Raw genomic sequence first — 22188 nt, 5'->3', positions numbered from 1 at the left:
TACTTTGGCAGCATGCTCCTCAATGTCCTTATATTCTGTGACTGATGGTGGTAATGACTGATTAGAAACACAGTCATCATGCGCCTCGTTCTCACGTAGTCGAACTATGCAATTCTCATAATGCACAACTAGATCAACAATAGTCATACCGCCGTCCAGGTGAAGGTGAAGACAAGAGTTAAGGCTTTCACTCCTCTGATTACTGCGCATACCCAGAAAAAGCCATCTGACAGATATGATGCTGCCCACAGACTCCTCTTCCTGTACATCCTACGCAGCCACTCTTCTGTTTTATAAGTCTTCCATTTACGGACAAAAGCGTGCCATCTCGCCTCAACGTTGACCGGAGAGGTGGAGTAGTACAAGAGTGCCCTGAACTCATTTAGTGATTTGTAATTAAGGTGCTTCTGCATATTTTTTTCCACGTGCCATGAGCAGAGACGGTGCAACACATCAACCAAAACCAACCGAATAGCTCGTATCATTGCAGCGTCTCCATCTGTGATGATTGACCTTGGCTTCTTCTGACAATTGGCCTTCAGAAATGTCTGGAGCAGCCACACGTACGTCGCTTCGGTCTCGTCGGACACAATGGCACAACCAAACACTGTGGTGCAACGGTGATTATTTACACCAACAAAGGGATGAATGGCATACCATATCTGTTCATCTTATACGTGTTGTCAAACACAGTCACATCTCCATACAACTGATAGTCCCGCCGCGACTATGCATCGCACGAGAACATGCTCTTTAAACGGCCCTCCTTATCGGGTACATACTCAAAGAAGAAGTCCGGATCCTTCTCCTTTCTACTCCTCATGATCCCGATTGCCGTGTTAGCATCACCTTCGCAATCAACTTCATTTTTTCTCGACAACATAGGTTGTAGACGTCTCGTCTCAGAAACCCACACTTATCGTACGAACCATACCTGCTAGTGAAGTTGTCGACGATGATATGCTTTCTGATCTCAGCTCCTTCCATCGCCAAGATCTCAGCTATCTGGTGATCTCACATCACTCTATGTGACCGCAGAAAAACAACCTCATCTGGTCTAGCCAACAAATGGTTATGATCATCCATAAAAGCTGCCACGAACTAAACTCCACGACCTTTGTCCAACTTCACAACTAAATGTGCGCCACAGTCGCAACGAGTCTCAGGTCTTAGCCTGCGGGTACGGCCCTCCGGGTTTAAAAATTTACTCAGTCGTTTTCCTGCCCCCGAGCAAATGTACCGCCTATACCGAATAGTGGTTGAAAGACCTTTTCCTCGTTTCACCTTATCTTTTCTGATACTGAATCCACGGTCTTTGGTGTAGTTATTGTAGAACGTGTAAGCCTCCCATTGTGATGCAAAGGTCATACCCATAAACTTCAACTGTGTCTCCAGCGCACGTTGCTGGATTTCAGCCTCCTCAATGTCCATATTAGATGCATCCTCATGCTCATAGCCATCATCACCACTCCAACCATCGAAGTTAGCCTACAATATTACACATAAGCAAGTGTAAGTTGTCATTAACAAGTTTTTATTATTGTATGACATCTAAAACTTTGGACCGAACCTGACTTATGTTATCCGCGAAAGATTCAACACCATGATTTTCCTCGTTCTGCATGTCAACATCCTCCTGCACATAAAAAATCATATGCACATGTAAGTACCCATATGGTTCTTCGTCCGACGAAATGAATGTACACGTCACTTACGTTTTCACTACAAGCACCCTCCTCCTTCTTTTGAAAATCCTCCTCAGGTAAATTATCGTACGACGACCAGGATTCATTATCGCTGCTATCATCATCATTTTTTACTTTCATTACCATTCGTATGATCAACACTATCGCTACCATACCACTCACTCGTCTCCAAGAACGCATCCGTAAATCCAATTTCTTTATCCATTGAATGACCTCACTACCAACACTGCAACATTTAAAATAAAAATTGATCTATCAATTTGAAATCAAATTAAATGTACAACAGTCATACCGATGAATAATTCATAACAAACAAGTGATTACAGATAATTATTTGCAGCTACAATTTTTTTCCACAAACTAGACGGCTTAGATGGCAAACCTAGACGCTGGCCTGGCTGCGGACGGTGAGGACGTTCCCGGAGAGGTTGATCACGCCGTTGCGGACGGCGACGGCGTCCGCGTAGGCCACGTCACCGCGACGACCTGCACGGAGGCCAAATCACATACGACGGCGACTCCAACAACGTACACGGCGGCCAGATCCCGTGTGAAGACAGGGAGAATGGTCGGCGATCGGCGGGGAAAGGCGGTGTTCGGCCTGACGGGGAGACGTTGGAATTGGCAGCGTGATCACGGCTAGATCGGCGGGGAAGGGCGGCGATCGGCCGGATGGGGCGACGTTGAATGAGCCGCGTGATCAACGCTAGGTTGTGGTTTTTTTTTCGCGCGGCGGGAAGGGGTACATGCGAGCCGGCCGTATCGGCTCGAGCCGTGCGCTCGGCTCTACATGTATGGGCACGCTGCATACGGCGCGGGATACGTTAAGCACAGTATGCCCAAAATGCCTTTATACATTAAGGGGGTGTACCGAAGCAGACCTCTTTTTGCAATGATGCTGCAGGTGAAGGACTCACGTATCTGTAGCCAACAATAAAAATGCCTGGGCATGGTACTTTGTTGTGTTGTACCCCTAGCCAAAATTTCCTTGTCTGCCTGTGCCGTGGAATGGCAACTCAGCTGGAGCTTTCTGGGAGGTGCGCCCTACCGCTGAACGGTCGCCACGCTTTATTCGATAACGGAACACTGGGAGGTGGCCCCAGTGCGAACCAGGAGTAGGACCCGCTTATGTAAAGGCCTGGCGTTGCTGCTGTTCAAAAGAAAAGGTCTGGCGGCCGCTCCGGCTTTGCTTGGATCGATGTTGGAGCAATGGAGCGGGAGAAAAAGGCAACAGGCCCCCTCTCTCCGTCAACACCAAAAGTATGAATTGTGTGCCATCATACATTATTCTCATCAAGCATTTGAATGATCATATTACAATTTGCAGTCAGAACATCCCATCTAGAAATGTTACAAGGCCACTTTTTAAGACCTTGATGTAAGAGCTTAAATTTTGCAGCAAGAACTTGGCACTATTACCATGCTTCTGAATCCTATATTATACTCTCTCCATTTTTATTTACTTCATATATTACATTTATTTAGAGCAACTCCAACGGGCCGACCCAAACGGACAGCGCATTTGTTCGCTTTTTGTCCATTTGGATCGGCCGCCCGCCCGACATCCGCCCAGTTTTGCATTTGGGTCGGCAGTGCGTCCAACGCGCCGACCCATTTCATGTCCGCATCAACTTTGAAAAAAAGGCCCGTGGCCGATCATGCTAGCGGCCATGTCTCATCATGCCAGCACCATGCCAGCGCCAGCATACAATGCCGACTTTAGAAAATTCACCACAGTTCATGCTGGCGCACTCGCGAGCCGGCCAGCACACATGCGAGCACACAAAAAAGGGTGGGACTTGAGTTCGACCACGCCATCGCGGCCCCCGTGGTCATGCCAGCACACCTGCCGGCATACAAAAAAGATGGCACTCGCCGCCATAAATCACTCGTCGTCGAACTTGAGCATGTCGGTCTGCATCTTCTCGAACCACGGCCTCTTCCTTGGCGACACGGCGTCGAGATCCACCTTCATGATCTCCATCCCGGTCATCATGCTCGCGAGTGCCACTTCTTTGGCCTTGGTCTTGGCGTTGGCGGCCTCGATCTCTAACATCTTGGCTTGCTTCTCCGCCTCGAGCTCGAACATCTTGGCTTGCTTCTCCGCGTCCATCTCAAGCATCCTCCTTTGGATCTCCATGAAAGCGTCCATTTGCTCCGTCTTGAAACACCGGCGCTCCTCCTTCCTTGAGTCCTTCTTGTTCATCATGCCCTCCATGCTTGCGATCAAGGCGTTGGATGCCGCATCCCGCTTGTCCTCCTTCTTGGAGTTGGTCTTCCCCCGCGGCCGTGACGGCTCGCCCTCCCCAACCTCCTCCACGGCTTTCTTCCCCCCACGCGACTTGAGGGCAATATATTGCGCCTTGAACTTCTCCTCGTCCTTGATGACCCGAAAGCAATGGGAGAGGTTGAAGCACTTGCCGTTGTGTTGAACCTTGAATGCCTCCAAAGCTTGAAATGCCTATAAAATGTTTCCATGCAAGCATATGGGCAAATGATATGCAAATGAACACGCAAGCATGAACTTGATGACACAAAAGAGGGTGGCTTGCTAGCATACCATGTCTTGCATGCCGATGCCACTCACGGGGCGGGCCTTGATGCTCTCAAGAGTGGCGCAAAACTTGTTGCACTCTTGTTGGATCACCCTCCATCGCTTGGAAATGGACACCCACCCGCGCGTGCTGACAATTTGGTAAGGCGGAAACTTCTTGCGCTCATGAAACTCCCGGTGGACACGCATCCAAAAATTCGAATGCTTTTGTTCGGCGCCGGTCTTGGGGTCTTGTCCAATGTCTCGCCAACACTCGCAAAGAAGCTTGTCCTCGGCCGCCGTGTATGCCTTTGTACGCTTGCTCTTGCGCTTCGGCTTAGGACCGGCGGCTTGGTTGGCGAGCTCGTCCTCGAACAAGGGCTCCACTTCGATGTCGCACTCGTCCTCTTCCTCTAGCCCGTAGTCGTCCGGGAACTCGTGGTCGAGTGGGAAGCCGTCCAGGTCGATGCCGACCTAATCACGCATGAAGGCCGCCTGATCGGGATCATAGCTAGCGGCCGGCGTGAACGGCCCGCGGCCGTCCTGGCTTTGTGTCTCGTCGGGATCGTAGCCAGTGGCCGGCGCACCGCCCTCGAAGATGAGGTTCTGCATGTAGTCCTCGTCGACGGCGGACGGCATTCCATCAAACAGGTTGCAGGCCTCTGGGAGCACGCTGGCCAGCGTCTGCCGCACGCGTTTCCTCGCGCCACCGGATGACGAGCCACCGGCCACCGGGGTGGCGTTGAGGTCGATGGGCGCAGGCGCGGGCGTGGAAGGCGCGACCACGCTCACGTCGGGCGAGCACTCCCCGGAGAGGCGGGAGGTCTGCAGGTACACGTGGAAGTCGGGCACCGGGTTGCAAGCCGACGCGCGGGGCGAGTCGGGTAGCACCATTCGAGGAAACGTCGATGAGCCGGTGCTGGCCGCGGCGACGGCGGCGTTGAGGAGGCCGTGCTAGCCAAGGTTTAACCCTGGCATGTAGAGCGCCTCCCTCGTTGCCGCCGCGACGCGGACGTTGGTGACCTCCTGTTGCGCGGCGGCGGCGGCCTGCGTGGCGGCCTCATCCCTCGCGTCCGCGGCGTGCCTCCGGTCCTTCCTCTTGGCCGACTCCTTTGCCCGTTGTACGGGCGTCAGCGGCTTCTTTGGCTTGGCCGCGGCAGCGGTCTTGCGCAGGGCACGAGGCTTGCCTTTCCCGGCGGGGGCGGGGCGCCGGACGAGGCGAGGGAGGCAAGGCCGGCAGCGGCGTCGAGGTCGATGGTGTCCTCCATGGTGGGGTGTGGGGCGGGAGCGCGCGGGCGGGAGGGTTTTTGGGAAAAATGGGGGAAAATGGTGGTGGCTGCCACCGACTGGCGGGCCCGGGGATAGGAGTAGGCGCGCACGCGCGTCCGTCTCGTGTCCGCGCCGACGCAAATCCGGCTCAAAAATGGGCCGGGAATGGGTCGGCAGGCGGACGCCAAGCAGACGCGCGTCCGTTTGGGTCGGTGCGTTGGGCCGAGTTTTCTGTCAGCGCCGACCCAAACGGACGTCAGCGGACGAAATTGGTCGCCCCATTGGAGTTGCTCTTACCCCCTCCGTTTTTATTTACTCCGCATATTACTTTATTTAAAGTCAACCTTTATATACTTTCAACACATTTGTAAAAAAATATGAACATATACACCACCAAATCAATACCATTGGACTCATTATTGCATATATTTTTACATCATATAAATTTGTTATTGTAAATGTTCATATTGTTTCCTACAAACTTAGTCACACTTTATAAAGTTTGACTTTAGTCAAAGCTAATATGCAGAGAAATAAAAACGGAGTGAGTAACTAAATAGTTGATCCCCACTATCTCAACTCTCTTAACATGCACACATGACACCTCACCATCTTATTAAATATTTCTCTTAACTTGCATTGGAAATGGTATTTATATTCTCTCTCAACATGCGCACATGCAAATCACCACACATGCCACCTAGTCAATCACACTAATTATATTTCTCTTAACTTGCATGAGAAATGCTACTCATATTTTTGGTAGTATATATTTACAACTATATAGTAATTAAATATAATATGTTATACCAAAAAGGGGGAGATTGAAAGCACAAGTGCTCCCTGGATGATTTTGGTAATTAATGTTAACATATCTCTTATTTGACTAATACCTTTACCAAGTGTATTTCAGATGAGTTCAACAATGGCGTAGCAAGGACAAGAGGATGTGAAACCCCTTCAAAATGCTAAGGACAAAGATTGGCAAAAGCTGAAGACCCTTCATTTTCATTTTAGTGATCCAAGATCACATTGAGTCCATAGGAAAGCCAATACTATTAAAAGGGGATGAGGTGTTGCTTAATGGTCTACTTGCTCAAAGTGCTTAATGATATTGCTCCAAAACCCTCAGCCACTTTCTCATTTCCATATATGTCGTCAAAACCCAAAGTCAAACACGCCCCACCGATTTGATCTATCTGGCGCCACCGAGTTCAGTTGACATAGCCACTGCCAAAAACCCTAGACAATTCGGTCTCACCGATACGGATCTCGGTCTCACTGAGATGGCCTTGCAAACTCTCTGTTGCCTGTTGTAATTATTTCGGTCTCACCAAAATATGCAATCGGTCCCACCGAGTTTTCTTGACCTACTCTTTGTTTGCTCGTTGCTGAAATCGGTCTCACCGAGTTCATGCAATCGGTCTCACCAAGATGAGGTTTTGCCCTAGCCCTAGCACATCGGTCCCACCGAGATTCCTAACGTTCACATTTTGAACTAAATCGGTCTCACCGAGTTCTCCTATTCAGTCTGACCTAGTTGGGTCAAATGTGTGTAATGGTTGGATTTGGTGTGGAGGCTATATATACCCCTCCACCTCCTTTTCCATTTGAGAGAGAGCCATCAGAATATGCCTACACTTCCACTACTCATTTTCTGAGAGAGAACCACCTACTCATGTGTTGAGACCAAGACATTCCAATCCAACCACAAGAATCTTGATCTCTAACCTTCCCCAAGTTGCTTTCCACTCAAATCATTTTCCCACCATAGCCAAATCTGTGAGAGAGAGTTGAGTGTTGAGAAGACTATCATTTAAAGCACAAGAGCAAGGAGTTCATCATCAACACACCATCTATTACCTTCTGAAGAGTGGTGTCTCCTAGATTGGTTAGGTGTCACTTGGGAGCCTCTGACAAGATTGTGGAGTTGAACCAAGAGTTTGTAAGGGCAAGAAGATTGCCTACTTCGTGAAGATCTACCTGAGTGAGGCAAGTCCTTCGTGGGCGATGGCCATGGTGGGATAGACAAGGTTGCTTCTTCGTGGGTGGAGCCCTCCGTGGACTCGTGCAACCGTTACCCTTCGTGGGTTGAAGTCTCCATCAATGTGGACGTATGATAGCACCACCTATCGGAACCACGCAAAAAATCTCCGTGTCTACATTGCGTTTGCACATTCCAATCCCATCCCTTTACTTTCTTGCAACTAGCATGCTTTACTCTTTCCGCTGCTCATACTCTTGTCATGCTTGCTTGAAATGTATTGTGAATGCTTAAACTTGTCCTAAAACTCCACCTTAACTTGAAGAACTTAAAAACTGCCACTTTTGCTTGTTGAGGGTCTAATCACCCCCCTCTAGACACCTCTTCTCGATCATTTCAATGACAACTTACTTGAAGGATATTATTCAATCCATAGGTAGGTATGATGGACACTCATGGCAAGAAACTGGGTTTAAGGGTTTTTGGATGCACATGTAGTATCTCTACTTAGTACAAATTTTTGGCTAGCAAAAGATCCTAGGCAAACACCACATGTTGGAGGATCCATGACAATATAACTTCTATGCAAATATACACAACCATAACTCATTACGTTGTCTTCCTTGTCCAACTTCAACTAATTTTCTCAAGTTTGAAAATAATTAATGGGTATTCACAATCATAGAAGATGTCCAAGATAATATATTTGTATGTGAAAGTTCTCTTCCTTATACTAATCATTCATGAATTGCTTGTATGACCAATATTGTGATTGTCATGCTTCAAACGGTTTCACTTTATAAACCCAATGTGAATCTACTACTAGGCATAATATTAACATATAATTTCAACTTCATGATATTCAATTCATTCAACAATTTACTCATAGGATATAAGTGAAGCACTAGAGTAAAAGGCAAACTACTCCAAAAAGATATAAGTGAAGTTCAAACGAATAGTTAAATAAATGGTTAGCCATTTGAGGACTGTCTCTTATTTAAAAACCTCAAGATCTAAGTATTTTGTTAAAACAACAAACAAATAAAATAAAATGACATTTCAATAATAGCACACATCATGTGAAGAAGTAAAAACTTAGGCTCAATCGAGGCTAACCGATAATTGTTGATGAAGAAAGGTGGGATGCCTACCGGGGCATCCCCAAGCTTAGATGCTTGATACTTCTTGAAATATTGTCTTAGGATGCCTTGGTCATCCCCAAGCTTGATATTTTGTGTCTCCTTAATTCCTTTTATATCACGGTTTCCCAAAATCTTAAAAACTTCATCCACGCAAAACTCAACAAGAACTTGTGAGATAAGTTAGTATAAATCAATGCAAAACCATATCATTCTCTACTTTAGCAAATCATTAAAACTATTATTTAAAATTTCATACTAAATGCCTATGCATATTTAATAGTCCTATCCTCAAATAGAATCATTAAACAAGCAAACATATGTAAACAATGCAAACATAGCAGCAATCTGTCAAAATAGTACAGTCTGTAAAGAATGCAAGAATATTCATACTTATGTAAATCCAAAAATTGTGAAAAAACTACCACACTATAGACAATTTGTTGTAGCTTATTGTGTAAAAATTTCAAGATTTTATCACGTTCTGACATTTTTAACAATTCAGACAATGATAGAAAATGTTCTATTTTCAAAACAGCAACATATACACTTTTATTGAAATAACACTACTGCAGGATACTGCTAACGCGACACTACGATCAGAGACCCTTTGCTGAAACTGTGTGCGATGCAATAATCACAAACGGTGGTGCAAAAAAAACTGTCAAAAAGGGTGCAAAACGTTTGCGATGGCGGAGCCATCAGACACGGTTCAGATTTTAGTTGCGTGTGCGATGCAGGGCTCACGGTTAATCCATTCCAACTGTTTGCGATGAGGCAGAACAACAGACGGACAGCTGTAACGCCCATGATGCGGCTATATCTCCCACGTGTCGAGGCACGACTTAGAGGCATAACCGCATAGTGGTTTTGTCGCAAGAAGGGTCATCTTCACACAATCCCATGTAATGAACAAGAATGGGATAACGAGAGTTGGCTTACAATCACCACTTCACACAATACATAAATATAATTCATACATCATTCAAAATCCACACATAGACCGGCTACGGTCAAATTCAAATGAAAATAAGATAACCCCAAATGCTAAATCCCCGATCGTCCCAACTGGGCTCCACTACTGATCATCAGGAAAAGACACATAGTAACGACCACGTTCCTCGTCGAACTCCCACTTGAGCTCGGTTGCGTCATCTGCACTGGCATCGTCGGCACCTAAAACTATTTTGGTAGAATCTGTGAGTCACGAGGACTCAGCAATCTCACACCCGCGAGATCAAGACTATATAAGCTTATAGGAAAGGATGGTGTAATGAGGTGGAGCTGCAGCAGGCACTAAGCATATATAGTGGCTAACATACGCAAAAGAGAGCGAGAAGAGAAGCAACGGAACGGTCGTCATCTAGTAATGACCAAGAAGTGATCCTGAACTCCTACTTACCTCATTCATAACTCAAACCGTGTTCACTTCCCGGACTCCACCGAGAAGATACCATCACGGCTACACACACGGTTGATGTATTTTAATTAAGTCAAGTGACAAGTTCTCTACAACCGGACATTAACAAATTCCCATCTGCCTCATAACTGCGGGCACGGCTTTCGAAATATAATACCCTGCAGGGGTGTCCCAACTTAGCCCATCATAAGCTCTCACGGTCAACGAAGGATAAACCTTCTCCCGGAAAGACCCGATCAGTCCCGGAATCCCGGTTTACAAGATATTTCGACAATGGTAAAACAAGACCAGCAAAGCCGCCCGATGTGCCGACAAATCCCGATAGGAGCTGCACATATCTCGTTCTCAGGGCACAATGGATGAGCCAGACGTCGGGTTGGCATAGAACCTGGTTGCCCAGGGGCGCCGGACATCGCTCGGTTTGGGCCAGCACTCGAAGGAGCACTGGTCCGGGGGTTTAAATAAAGATGACCCTCGGGCTCGCGAAAACCCCGGGGAAAAAGGCTTAGGTGGCAAATGGTAAAACCAAGGTTGGGCCTTGCTGGAGGAGTTTTATTCAAGGCGAAATGTCAAGGGGGTCCCATAAATCACCCAACCGCGTAAGGAACGCAAACTCAAGGAACATAATACCGGTATGACGGAAACTAGGGCGGCAAGAGTGGAACAAAACACCAGGCATAAGGCCGAGCCTTCCACCCTTTACCAAATATATAGATGCATTAATTAAATAAGAGATATTGTGATATTCCAAAAAATATCCATGTTCCAACATGGAACCAACTTCATCTTCACCTGCAACTAGCAACGCTATAAGAAGGGCTGAGCAAAAGCGGTAACTTAGCCAAACAACGGCTTGCTAGGAAAGGATGGTTAGAGGATTGACATGGAAATATGGGAGGCATGATATAGCAAGTGGTAGGTAGCGCAACATGGCAATAGAATGAACAACTAGCAAAGCAAAGATAGAAGTGATTTCGAGGGTATGGTCATCTTGCCTGCAAGGTTCTCAGAGTTGTCGAAAGCTTGATCCTCGTAAGTGTACTCAACAAGTTCATCGTTCACAAACTCGTCTCCCGGCTCTACCCAAAACAAGAACACAAGCAACGGAACCACAATCAAACACGGGAAATGCACAAACAACATGATGCAATACATGAATGATATGCGAGATGTGATATGCGATGCATATGCGTGCTCCGGAAGGAAAATGATGTACAAGGAAGTAACTTGGCAAACCAAGCATGCCACTGGAAAGATGATATGATTTCGGTCAAAATCGATATAAAGATCACCGGAAACGGATGCACGGTTTGCAAATGGCAAGCAAAACAAGAATGGCACGAATCTGTGATTAACAGCATGATAGCACTTAGAATGCAACAAGTAACAATGCTACAACACTCCAACATAGCAAAAAAGCATATGACAGTAATCTACAGGTGATGCTTGACAAAAGATGAATACTGAGCTACGGCTAGATCACAACTTAACAGTTTCAAACAAGCATGGCAAAAGTGCAAAAGATAACAGGTTCACAGACTTGGTGAAATTACTGGACATGACTGAAACAGCATCAGGTCGCAATGTTCAGAGCATGAAATCAACATGCTACAGGAACTTAACATAGCAAATCAAGGCATGGCAGTATTCTACTAAATGCATATGACAAAAGTCCCTTACTGACCATAAGCCAAAAAGGACCAGAAGATATGATGGCAACCATGTAAACATAGCAAGTTTCGTTAACAGGTTTCAGACTTAGCAGAAAACAGAGCATGGCAGAAAAAATAATACGAAAGCATCTTTGTGAGCTTAATGCACTCACCACAAAGCAATCCATGACAAAACAAGCATACCTATAGTAAGATGGCATGTTTATGAAGCTAACCAATGCAAGAGCAAGTACATAGCATGAATGAAACAACTACAACAAGCTTGGCAAAATTGAATATCATGCTAAGAATCTGCCAGAAATATTTTATAGCAAAAGTAGAGCAAGATTGAGTCATGCTAGGGAACTCCATAATTGTAAACAAGGGCTTGAAGGGATCAACTACAACAATATCTACAAAACATCCTTACTGAACATCACCAAAATAAGCATGGATCTCTCTGTAGACACATGGATACATAGCAACAAAATAACAGCAGTCACAGACAGTAAAATCACTAAGTCCCTGAAATCAGAAACATTACGGAGCCTAGTTTGCATGCTTGTGCTAGTCACCACAGAGATCACCAAAATACATGGCATACACCTATGTAAAGATGGCATGGCATACATCAAAACACATGTAGAGCTCATACTCATAAGATGCACCGATTAAATGCAACAAAAATAACAAATCCTCAATTTCTGAGAAGTAACAGCAGATAACAGCAACTAGCACTCTTGCACCAGAGATTTGGGCATCAAGATAGACTCAAATGAACATGGTGCAATGGAACAAAATGAAGAGCATCTAGAGATGAACATTTCGATATATTACACGCACGAAACGGAGCTATATGCAGAGGGTTATGATGCGATGAACATGGGCATGTACTGCAAAAACTTAAAGACTTGGAGAAATTTCGGGGGAAACAGAAGTCAACCCTAGGGTGTTGACCAGATCGGGATCTGGCCGGGGCGTCGGCGCGAGCTCGCCGGAGTTGGTGCTCGCGGTGAGGGAGGAGGGAGAGGGCGGCGCTCGGGGCCGGCGCCGGCGCGGGACGGCGGAGGAGAGGAGGAGGCCGACGGGCGCGGGGGAGGACGGCCAGGCGCGGCGGCACGCCGGCGGGCTCGGGTGGCTCCGGCGCGGTCGGGGCGGAACGGCGGCGGAGGACGGCGGCCGGCGACGGGAGAGAGAGGGCGCGGGAGGAAGGAGGAGCTCGGGCGGCGGGGGAGCGCGCGCGGGGGCGAATCCGGAGGCGACACGTGGCGGCGGCGGTGGGAGGCGGACACGTCCGTCGGTGGGAGTTTTGTCCGGCGGCGCGGAGGGGACGAGGTTAGGGTTTCATCTGTGATTTGGACGGGGGAGGCACATATTTATAGGTAGAGGGAGCTAGGAGACTCCAAATGGAGTGCGGTTTTCGCCCACACGATTGTGATCGAACGACCTAGAGCATGAAAGTGACTTAGAGGGGTTTTGGGCTGGTTAGAGAGGGGTTTTGCTGCAACACACAAAAGGACTTTGCGGTTACCCGGTTAACCGTTGGAGTACCAAACGACCTCCAAATGGAACGAAACTTGACCGGTGGTCTAGCGGTGGTATACCAAGGCCACTTAACAAGCCTCGGTCCATTCCGAGAACGTTCAACACCCGCTCACGAAAAGAAACGAAAAGGGGTGCGCCGGAGGAGGTGGGAGTGCCGGATTGCAAAACGGACAACGGGGAAAAAGCTCGGATGCAAGAGACGAACACGTATGCAAATGCAATGCACATGATGGCATGATATGAGATGCATGACATGAACAAAATGCAAAACGAAAGACAAAACCCGACCACGAAGGAAATATCATAACACATAGCCGAAAATGGCAAGAGTTGGAGTTACAAATATGGAAAGTTACATCCGGGGTGTTACAACACTCCACCACTACGAGAGGATCTCGTCCCGAGATCTAGGACCAAAAGAACTCCGGATATTCGGAACGGAGGTGGTCCTCGCGTTCCCAGGTGGCTTCTTGGTCGGAATGGTGCGACCACTGCACTTTCAGGAATTTGATTGACTTGTTGCGAGTCTTGCGCTCAGTTTCTTCAAGAATAGCAACGGGGTGCTCATGATAAGGCAGATCTTCTTGGAGGTCAATCTCTTTGAAGTTGATGGTGCGCTCAGGCGTCTTGAAGCACTTGCAGAGCTGTGACACGTGGAACACATCGTGCATGTTCGCGAAGTTAGAAGGAAGCTCAAGTTGATAGGCGAGGTCGTCTCTTTTGCCAATGATCTTGAAAGGACCCACGTATCTAGGGGAAAGCTTCCCTTTGATACCGAAGCGACGAGTGCCTTTCATTGGAGAGACGCGGAGGTAGACATGGTCTCCGATCTCGAAAGCCACATCACGGTGCTTACTATCACAGTAACTCTTCTGACGCGATTGCGCGGCTTTGAGATTTTCACGGATGACTTTACACATTTCTTTAGCCTCTATGATTAAGTCATTGCCAAGAAGTTGGCGTTCACCAGTCTCTGACCAATTGAGAGGAGTACAACACTTTCTGCCATAGAGAATCTCGAATGGGGCCTTGCCCGAACTTGCTTGGAAGCTGTTGTTGTAGGAGAATTCGGCATATGGAAGACAATCTTCCCATTTCATGCCAAAGGAAATGACACAAGCCCTGAGCATATCTTCAAGAATTTGATTTACTCACTCGACTTGGCCACTAGTTTGAGGATGGAAAGCTGTGCTGAAGCGAATGTTGGTGCCCATGGCCTTCTGGAAGGAGTCCCAGAACTTAGAAGTGAAGATGCTTCCACGATCTGAGGAAATCAATTGTGGAATGCCGTGCAAGGAGACAATCCTGGAGGTGTATAGCTCTGCCAACTGAGCTGCTGTGATGGATTCTTTGATTGGAAGGAAATGAGCCACTTTAGTAAGCTTGTCAATGACAACGAAGATAGCATCATTTCCGCCCTTGGACTTTGGAAAACCAGTCACGAAGTCCATTTTGATATGATCAAACTTCCATTCTGGGATAGCAAGAGGTTGGAGGAGACCAGCTGGTCGTTGGTGTTCTGCTTTCACTCTTCGACAGACATCACATTCATTCACGAATTGCGCGATTTCTCGCTTCATTCGAGTCCACCAATACGACTGTTTGAGGTCATGGTACATCTTCGTACTTCCAGGATGAATGGAAAGAAGAGAATTGTGCGCCTCGTTCATAATGACTTTCCTTAGATCACCTTTAGGAACCACAATCCGGTCCTCGAAGAACAAAGTGTCTCTGTCATCAATGCGATAGCACTTGTATTTGGAGAGACCCTTGTCGATACCACGTTTCACCTTCTTCACCATGTTGAGGATATAACCATTAGAGTCACCCGCCCAGGAGGGGCCGGGTTACGTCATAATGGTCATCACGCGAAGCCCAGTACCAAGCTTGAGGATGGCGGATCAATAATGGGCTTAGACCCGGAGGCGGCTTAAGGCCCGTAGTGATAAACCGCCGTTGTAACAAGACTTGTAGTATAAGGCAGGAGTAGTTAAGAGTCCGAGCCGGATGTTGTTATAAGTCGGCCGGGACTCTGAGAGCCGCGGGGCGTCAACCTCTCTATATAAAGGGACGACCCGGCAGCGGTTCAGGACGAGAGACAACAGATCGAGAGCTGGGAATAGCGATTAAGCTCCCTGGTCATCGAAACCCTAAAGCAATGCCACCTCAACTAGACGTAGGCTTTTACCTTCACCGTAAGGGGCCGAACCAGTATAACCCTCGTGTTCCTTGTCCCGTTTAACCCCTTTAAGCTTCCTAGCGGCGATGGCTCCACGACTAAGTCCTTGCACGAGGACATCTGCCGTGACAATTCAACGTCCAGCGTCTGGCAGGCCGCATCACTGCTTTGAGCCGGTTTATAAGCCGTTTGGGTGAAAAGGCCATGCCACTGTACCAGTTAATGAAGAAAACAGATGACTTTGTCTGGAATGATGCTGCTAATGCTGCCTTTGAGGAGTTGAAGAGACAGCTGGCTGAGCCCCCAGTTCTTGCTGCTCCGGTTGACAAGGAGCCCTTATTACTGTATGTAGCCGCTAACACACGAGCCGTCAGTGTGGCTGTGGTAGTGGAGCGCAAGGAAGAGGGTAAGGAGTATCCGGTTCAACGGCCGGTTTACTACGTCAGTGAAGTGCTCATTGAGTCCAAACAACGGTATCCACATTGGCAGAAACTTGTTTATGGTGTGTTCATGGCAAGCCGGAAGCTTAAGCATTATTTCCAGGGTCACCCCATCACTGTGGTTAGTTCTGCTCCCCTAGGAGAGATCATCCAAAACAGAGAAGCCACAGGAAGAGTGGCTAAGTGGGCTATAGAGCTTGGGCCTCATGGTCTGAAATACGTGCCACACATTGCTATCAAATCTCAAGCATTGGTGGATTTCACCAACGATTGGACAGAGCTGCAGGTGCCTGAAGAGAAACCGGATAACACATATTGGACTATTCACTTCGACGGGTCTAGGCAATTGGAGGGCTCGGGGGCTGGAGTTGTATTAACTTTCCCTAGAGGTGACAAGTTTCGTTATGTGCTACGGTTGATGTTTCCTTGTACTAACAACGCAGCTGAGTACGAGGCCTTGCTCCATGGTCTTCGGATGGCTAAGGAGATGAGCTTGAGCCGGGTAAGGTGCTTTGGCGACTCAGATTTAGTGGCTCAACAAGTGTCAGGCAAGTGGGATTCCAAGGACCCTCTCATGGCGGCTTATCGTCGTGAAGTTGATGCCATTGCTGGACACTTTCAGGGTTACCAAGTAGAGCACATCGATCGCAGGAAGAACGAGGCGGCTGATGCATTAAGCCGGCTGGGCTCTCAGCGAAAGCTGGTGCCGCCTAATACTTTCTTGGACATTTTGCATAACCCTTCTGTTAAATTGCCTACAGAGGAAGACTTGGCCATCCCTGACCCGGTGGCACAGTTAGTGGCGGCTCTCCACGTTACCCCAGACTGGACGATACCATACTTGGCTTACATGACCCGGGGAGAATTGCCTGAGGATGAAACTTTGGCCAGACAAATAACCCGGCGGTCTAAGTCAATGATAATTATCAATGGCGAGCTGCATCGTCGCAGTGTCACTGGAACTTTCCAGCGTTGTGTTTCCCCTGAGGAAGGTCAAGAAATTTTGCGTGAGATTCACGAGGGGGATTGTGGCCATCATGCCGGCTCAAAATCCCTTGTGGCCAAGGCTTTTCGTCATGGTTTTTATTGGCTGACGGCTCATGCTGATGAGGAGGACTTGGTCAGTAAATGTGACGGTTGTCAGAGGTTCTCGCGACGGGCTCATGTGCCGGCTCAGGAGCTGAGGATGATCCCAATTACTTGGCCATTTGCGGTCTGGGGGCTTGATATGGTTGGGCCTTTTAGAAGGTCCAAGGATAAGAAGACCCACCTCTTGGTGGCAGTTGACAAGTTCACAAAGTGGGTTGAGGCAGAGCCAGTTAGCAAGTGTGACGCGGCCACAGCGGTTCAGTTCATGAAAAGGGTGATATTTCGCTTCGGTTTTCCACACAGCATTATAACTGACAATGGTACCAATCTGTCTAAGGGCGCCATGGAGGAGTTTTGTCAACGAGAGCATATTCGACTTGATGTTTCATCAGTGGCTCACCCTCAATCCAATGGTCAAGCTGAGAGAGCTAATCAGGAGATTTTGAAGGGCATCAAGCCCCGGCTTTGGTCCCTTTGCAACGGACGCCGGGTTGTTGGGTGGAGGAGTTACCCTCCGTATTATGGAGCATCAATACTACTCCTAACAGATCTACGGGTTACACGCCTTTCTTCATGGTTTATGGAGCGGAAGCAGTCCTCCCTAGCGACATCCGTCATGACTCGCCTCGAGTGGCGGCTTATGTTGAGGCGGATAATGAGCGGGCGCGCCAAGATGCTCTTGACTTGTTGGACGAACAACGTGATGTGGCAGCAGCTCGCTCGGCGATTTACCAACAAGACCTGCGCCGTTATCACAGCCGCCGGGTTAAGTCCCGGGTCTTCCAGGAAGGTGATCTGGTGCTCCGGCTCATCCAAGATCAAACAGATGCACACAAGTTATCCCCGCCTTGGGAAGGGCCCTTTGTGGTCAGCAAGAACTTGCACAACGGGTCATACTACCTTATCGATGTTCGGGAGCACAAAGATTCACGCAAGTCGGAGGAAGAGACCCGTCGGCCGTGGAACATAGCTCAGCTTCGGCCTTATTACACTTGAGCCACCAGCTCTCATAATGTACATATTTCTATAGCCATGTATCTATTATGATAAATAATAAAGCAGGACCTCTGTCCTTTTCTCCTCCAAAGGTAAATGTGTTATTTCCATTACAACATTACATGGTCACTTGGAGGTGGGTCAGGCTTACGATCGTATCCGAATTTGGCCGTTACCAATATGATCACCTGGGGGCTTCCTGTTCAAACATAGGTCGTATTCGAACAAAAGAGAACATAGCTGTCGATACCCACTTGATTGGCAAATCGCCGAGCTCATTGGGGAGTTTTTCTTGATCATATTTGAATCACAGCTCAACCCCCTTTGAGAACCGACGTGGATCGTATTCGAATCAGCGTCGCTAAACAACTCTTAAGGTCATTTGGGGGCTTCCTGTTCAAACATGGGTCGTATTCGAACCAAAGAGAACATAGCTGTCGGTACCCTCTTGATCGGCAACGCCAAAGCCACTGGGGGCTATATGATCGCATTCGAATCTTAGCTTAACCCCTTTGGGACGGTTCTCTGGTCGTATTCGAACCGGAAGCCCCTAAGTTTTGATCTTTTGATTTACAACAAGTTCTTCTGGTCATATCAACAGTGTGCAAGGGCGGTTCTTGCTCCGCCGGCTTAAATTTGATTAACAATGTTACTAGCACACAATAAAGCATTATCAACGCTGGTGAACTGGAGTTGAGTTCTCAACCTCATTATTTGGGTTACATAAACCGGAGATATACTTGCAAAGTTTGCAGGTAGGCTATCGTGGTTATCCTGAAGATATGGTTAAGAGCCGGAGCACCAGATATGGTTGAGAGCCGGAGCCGGTCTTTTATGACCTTGGTTATGTTCCGGGTTAAGTGTAAGATATGTGACTCTCCATGCGGTAAGCCGCCTAGAGACTTGTGATTTATTTTTCTATGCAGAACAATTAAAGACAGTTATTCAAGCTTAAGGAAAATAAATGATCAATTACAACCCGGAGGAATATGAAGAAGCAACTTAAATGGAGTTAAGCATTCAACACGTGCACGATGGCACAACAAAATTAAGTGTTTGTCCTACTCTATTACAAGACTCCCCGAGTCCAAAAGGTGAGGCATTGTTTTAAGGTGTAGCCATGAGCCGCCTAAAAATCAAGGTGCTTGTTGGGTCGAAGCTTCCGGCTCATCCCTCTCCGCTCCTCCGGCTGATTCCATGACCTGGAAGGTTGATGATTTCCAGTCAATGCCGCTCAAAGCTTCAAACTGAGCCTCGTCATCAATTAACCCGGCCGGGTCAACTTCTGGGGCGAAGGTATGCTTACGAGTCGGAGGGATCAAGCTGATTGCTTCATAGCGTGGAGTGGGGATCCTCTGATTCTCCGCGTCATAGCCCGGCTGATACTTGGTAAGGTCGATGTCATTCCCAATCAAGGTGGCCACCGGGCGCACGCTCTTCACACAGGCAGCGAAATCTTTCTGGTCAAAGGGGGTGCCGTCTTCCTTCAGGCTGGGGTATCCAAGAGCGATGTCGGCCGGGTCTAGCTCCGGGAGAAAAGCCTTGGCCCGGCTCAAAGCAGCTATAGCTCCGGCTCTTGCAGAAGCCCGTCTTAGCTCTTGGAAGCGCTGAGGAAGAACGGCAAGCCGCCTGAGTACGTCCGCCAGGTGAGTCGGAACCTCATTGGACAGAGCCACAACGGCTAATGCACGCTGTGACCCGGTGTAGAGTTGCTCCACTAAGGTGTAAACAGCCTTCAGCTTGGTCAGCACATTTTGATTAAGGTTGGAGCTTCTGGGACCTGCATAACAAAGTTAGGTGAGCTGATGGCAATTGTGGGACTTATAAGACATAAAGAATGTAAGCTTGTTAAAAGCTTGCAGAATGACTTACCGAAGATTGCAGAGACCATCTGTGACACATGGCGCTTTAAGCCGGAGAGTTCGGCGGTTCTCTCAGTCAGAGCAGCTTCCGCTTGTTCAGCCCGGCTGAGCAAAGCAGTTTTCTCCTCGGCCCAAGTCTTTCTTTCTGTTTCAAATTTCTTTTTCAGCTTTTCTTGTGCAGCAACACTGAACTCAAATTTGGCGTTGGCCTTCCGGGTCTCAGTTTCCTGAGTCTTTAGGCGGTTCTTCAGCTCAGAGATTTCAGATTCAAATTTCTTGCAGGCAGCCTGTACAAATTCTGGGTTACAGTGTGAGTGATTATTATACAACATTAAAGTCCCAAGCACTTTGCAAGCAAAGACACTTGGCACTTGGGGGCTAATGTATGCTGAAAGATTCTATTTATAATTGCCGGTTCAAGAAGGTAAGCCAGAAGTTAAGTCTACAACATATTCTATCATAAGTAATAGACTTGGGGGCTAGCATGGTAAGGATGACTATGGAGTAAGCAAGAGAGTTGTACCTCAGATTTTTGCTATATCTGCTTCACCATATCAATCTCCAGACCCCGGCTGTTGTGCACTTGACCAATGTAACCAAAAACAATGTCTCCAATGCTCAAGTTAGCATAGTCAGTGATTTCCAGTCTAGCCCTGTGGCGCTTCAGCAGTTCTTCTTTGGCAGAACATCTGGCCAGCACAGTGGGTCTTCCCGGCTCAACATATTCAGTCCGGGTAATCACCACATCCGGGTCATCGGACGGTTGAGCTGAGCTGGGAATCTCTGGGTTGTCAGAACCCGCCATGGTTTGTTCTTCAGTTGATGCGGCGGTTTCCGGGGCTGGTGCAGATGGCGGCTCAGAGGCAGAGGCATTGGGTTCAGTTAAGTCTGGCTCTTCGACCGGTTTATTTTTCTTGGCCCTCTTGCTGAGCTTGGCTTGGGCACTGAAAATCAAAAGGTTAGTACAAAAAACATAAGTAAGATAAGCACAGAATGAGATGATTATCATTACCCGGGTGCAGTCTTGAAATCCGGCAAGTTAGATTGCATGGAGTCACCGGAGGAAGGTGAAGTTTCCTGATAGTTTGAATCAGACGAATTGAGTGGTTGACGAGTGACGCCCGCTAAAGGATGAAAAGGGTATAAGTTGGAGATAACCTCAGTCCGGCGCTTTCTTGATGCTTCGGGTAAGCCGGAGGAGAGGTCTGCATCCTTGCTGGCCCGGGTTTGCCTCCGGCTCTCATGAATCTGTTGCTTCAAAAGAAATTGAGGATCTTGATAAGCTAAAGGATGCAAAAATCTTACTTTCCGGGTTACTCTTCGGACTTTCAGCCTTGGCAAGGGGTCCGAGTCGGAGGAAAGTATAGTTACCTCTTCAGTCACCGGGTTACTCGCTCCGGTATCATCCTGCGGATAATCAAGTCAATAAGGTGGTTAAAAACCAGGCGAAAAACAAAAGAAGAGCCTAACGAATCAAGGGCTACCTCTGACTCGGAGCTATCATCCAACTGAAGCAGCTCTGAGGCGCTAGGCTTACTCCCCTTCTTGCGGGGAGCGGCTCTCCTGGCGGCTTTTTTAGCCTTCCTGGCTTTTTTGGCAGCCTCATGGTCATACTTGACCTTCCAAAACTTGTCATTAGCCTGGAAAAATGCAACAAGGGTTTCCTTGAAGTTAAAATGAAAATTGTTGAAATGGAAAGTAAAGTGCTCAGATTGGTAGCTTACCGCCGGAGCCGGGTTAGCTTGGCAGAAGGGGCTTAAGCCGGTCCTCCCGCAGTCTGCTAAGCTCTCGTTCAAGAGGGACTTGGTCATGTCGCCCACGACATCCTCAGGTAGATCGTTGGGGCTGTGCCGCAGAGGATCATCCTTCCGGCCCGTGTAATTGCACATTAAGCCGGGGCGGCGGCTCAAGGGAATCACCCGCCAAGAAATCCAGACCCGGACCAGATCGACGCCGTTAAGGCCATTTCCCAGAAGAGCCTTAATCTTGTTGATGGTGGGGATCAGTGGTTGACGCTCAGCTTGAGATAGTTTGTCTGGCAGGGGGTGAGTTGGCTCCAGACGCAGGGCACGAAAGCCGGGCAGAGGGCTCTCATCAGCCGGAGAAGTATCTTGGCAGTAGAACCATGTCTGGTTCCAGTCCTTTGGGTGGCTTGGCGGCTCAGTGTAAGGAAAGAGGCAATCTCTCCGTCGTTGAATGGAGATTCCGCCAAGTTCCAAGCTAGGCCCGTTGGCGCATTCATTCTGGCGGTTCAAGTAAAATAACTCCCTAAAGAGTAGCAGACTGGGTTCCTCTCCAAGGTATACCTCACAAAACACTTGAAAGTTACAAATGTTCAACACGGAATTGGGTCCAATGTCTTGAGGTCACAGAT

General features: G+C 48.0%; 1 pseudogene; it reads right to left on the bottom strand.

Moving 5' to 3' along the window:
- Positions 1-4521: 4521 nt before the first annotated feature.
- LOC123120325 (uncharacterized) lies at positions 4522-5507 on the bottom strand (annotated as a pseudogene).
- Positions 5508-22188: the final 16681 nt, after the last annotated feature.

Source organism: Triticum aestivum, chromosome 5D, assembly GCF_018294505.1.
Source record: "Triticum aestivum cultivar Chinese Spring chromosome 5D, IWGSC CS RefSeq v2.1, whole genome shotgun sequence".
NCBI classification, from domain to species: domain Eukaryota; kingdom Viridiplantae; phylum Streptophyta; class Magnoliopsida; order Poales; family Poaceae; genus Triticum; species Triticum aestivum.
Note: the sequence above shows the minus strand (reverse complement) of the source record. Positions and strands in the feature narration are given on the sequence as shown.